The following is a 3366-nucleotide window of genomic DNA, read 5'->3' as shown; positions in this document are numbered from 1 at the left end:
AGCGCACGTGAACATGTGGGGATCAGAGAACAACATTTGGGAGTCCATTTGCTTCTTCCATCCTGTAGGTTTCCAGGATCAAAGTCAAGCCATTAGGAAATGCCTTAATCTGCTGAGCCATCTCACTAGGTCAAAGGTGAAACTTCTTAATAAAGAGAGAAAACATATTGATGTGTACATGCACACACTCACATGTGCTGCTGTGTATACACACACACACACACACACACACACACACACACACACACACACTCTAGAACTCTCTCTCGCTCATAGTACCCAGAAAAACAATAACCATAATCATGCAAAGTGTTCGTGTCCTTCCACTGTTGTGTAACAAATTACTACAACTTTAGAGTCTTAAAGTAAACACGAGGGCAGTACTTTATGGTTTTAGAGGAGCTGAGGACATGGCTCAGTGGTGGGGTGCTTGCATGTGTAAGGCCCTTAACACTACAGAATACAGTTCTGGAGGTCAGATGCCTGGCTCAGGTTTCTAGGGGAAACTCAGGTGTCAGCAGGGCTGTCTGTGGTCGTCCCTCCCCTTGCCTTTCCCGGCCTGCGGAAGTTGCTTACATTCTTGGGCTTGTGGTTTCCTTTTTACTGTTCAAGTCTGTGGCTTATGGCTCTCTGGCCATTCCTCCCCAGCCTCTCTTCACTGACCCTTGTGATTACACTTGAATAATGTAGCATAAGCCAGCTGCTGCTGACCATTCGCTGCCCCGATTCCTCTTTACCATGTAATATAATACAGCACATTCTAAACACTCTTGCATCTGTGCAAGGGTACCACTTTTCTTTCCTACCCACCCTCTCTTCACTCTTTTTTTTTTAAAGGTTTGCATGTGTGCAAATATATGTGTGTGCAAATACATATTATGCCATTACTTTTCCCCACCCATGGTCTCTCAAATTTCAATGGCATATATGAACATACGGAGAATGGCGCCAAGCTCCACTTGTAGCTCAGCTAATAATTAACAAGGGCGCTTTGAATTTAACAGGTGGCTGCTAGCTTCACTGAAGGTGACCCTTTCCCCATTCAGATACCGTGGAGCTAGGGTGAGACTACCTCTGTGTGATGACTCGTGAGTGGACCAACAAGCTGGAAAGCACAGTCTTTCTGTCTTGGAAGAATTAGGGGTATTCTAATGAGAACAGAGCTACTGGCTGCAATGAAGTCTGGATTTGCTTGCACTGTTACAAATCAAGTTCCAATCTGCTGAGGTCTCTGGGAAGGAAAGGAATTGGGTTTTACATACATGTGCTCTAATAATTTGTGTCTGACTAAAGACCTCCCCCCCCCCCCCCAGCTCTCTAAGGTTGTACAGATGTAAAGACCAATGCATTTCCGCCCCTGAGAGTTACTTGTGAGTCATCCGGTAAGCTGTTCACAAGGTTGGCCACACAGTCTGTTCTTCAGGTAGGGAGGGGAAAACAACATGTGGTTCATGCTTTCAGGAAGTTTCAAACTGGCAAAACCAGAGTAATAAAATAAAATTAAGAAAACTATTTCAAAATAATAAAAAGGAAAACTATTTCAATGTTATCTTCGTGACTTAATTATAACTGTAAAGGGAGATGTAACTATTATTTATGCAGCATCTGTTCACTTTAAATATCTCTCACATACACATGAAGGAAGGAAAGAAGAAAGATAGGAAGGAAGGAAGGAAGGAAGGAAGGAAGGAAGGAAGGAAGGAAGGAAGGAAGGAAGGAGAAAAATCATCAGGGTCTTAGTAGCCCAGGCTGACTTAAAAGCTCAGGGTCATCCTCCTGCTTCAGAGGTCCAAGTACATTATAATGATGACCCAGTACCCCCCATTTTCTACTATCTCTTAAAAAACAAATAGGATGAGATAATTTGACAAATGTTATGTCATTCTAATCTTTCTTTCACAACCCCTGTTTTTATCCTTTTTTTTTTTTTTTTTAGATCCCAGGTCCTAGATTCTAAAAAAGAAAAAAAGTGATCAGCAATTAGGCCAGAGGAAGGTGGGTATGGTGTGCTGTCTTTCCCGGCTATGGATGTGCTCAAAAATCTCTTTTGTTTCTTTGGCCTTGGAGGACTACATAAAGTGAAGCAAATACTCTAAATTGAAGGTTCCGGCTAACTTCTAGGGCTCTGCAGGCAGTTTATGTTCTCAAAGTCACCTCTGGCTCTAATATTTACTTTTGTTTGGCAGTGCATTGTGTAGATAGATGTCACATCCAGGCCATTTCCCTATTTGCTCTCATGTGTACCACACACACACACACACACACACACACACAGACACACACACACACACACACACCACTCCTACCAGGCAGTTTGCTCAGGACACAGGGGTAGACTTGGCTGAAGATTTGAGAGAAACACAATGGAAGCAGTGACTTTCTCAAGAAAGTTTTCTAACTGTGCCCTCATCTCTAATCCTGGACAAAAATAAATTCAGAAAGGATTGAAGACCTCCATATAAGACCTGAGGCTTTGAAACTGCCGAAGGAAAACACTTCAAAACATGGGCAGAGGCAGAGTCTTTCTAGAATGACTTCAAAAGCTCAGGGGGTTTAATTGCAAGAACTGACGGAACTGTATGATAAACTGAACCTTCTGCACGGCAGAGGGCGAAGACAAGCTCCACAATAGGAGGAAAACCATTCCCAACTGTAAAGATGACAGATTTCAGGGTCTAGGATACATAAGCTACTGAAAATAAACAACCCAAACTGAGATCATTCAGTCAATAAATGGGTGAATGAACCAAATATACATTTCCCAAAAGACAAAGCACAAATGGCCAATAAAGACTTGCAAACTATTCAACATCCTTAGCCACCAGGAAAATACAAATTAAAACTGCTTTGAAATTCCAACTCACCGTAGTCAGTATGTCTACCATCAGGAAAACAAAGACCAACAAATCCTGGCTAGGATGTGGAGAAAGAGGAACCATGATACACTGCTGGTAGGAATGTGGACCAGGGTACCCACCATAGAAATCAGTGTGAACTTTCCTTGAACAAGTGAAAGTTGAACTGTTGTGTACCACTCCTGGGTATGCAGCCAAAGGAATCTAAAGTCAGCACAACACAAAGAGAACTGCACATGCGTGTTTCTAGCTGCACTATTCATAGCAGCTGAGGCCCAGAATCAGCTTAGATACCTATCAACAGATCAATGACTGGAGAAAATACAAGGTGTGTGTGTATTCGCTTCTTATTCAGCCATGAAGAAGAATGAAATCACACACTCAGGGAAAAATGGAAGAAACTGAAAATCAACAAGTAATATGAAATAAGGCAGACACAGAAAGACACGGTTTGCACGTCTGTTTGTTTGTTTCCCTGCAAGTGCAGCATCTGGATTAAAACTATGTATGA

Source organism: Mus pahari, chromosome 22 (assembly GCF_900095145.1).
Source record: "Mus pahari chromosome 22, PAHARI_EIJ_v1.1, whole genome shotgun sequence".
Lineage (NCBI taxonomy): Eukaryota > Metazoa > Chordata > Mammalia > Rodentia > Muridae > Mus > Mus pahari.
The sequence above is the reverse complement of the archived record's forward strand: the minus strand, read 5'-3'. Positions refer to the sequence as shown.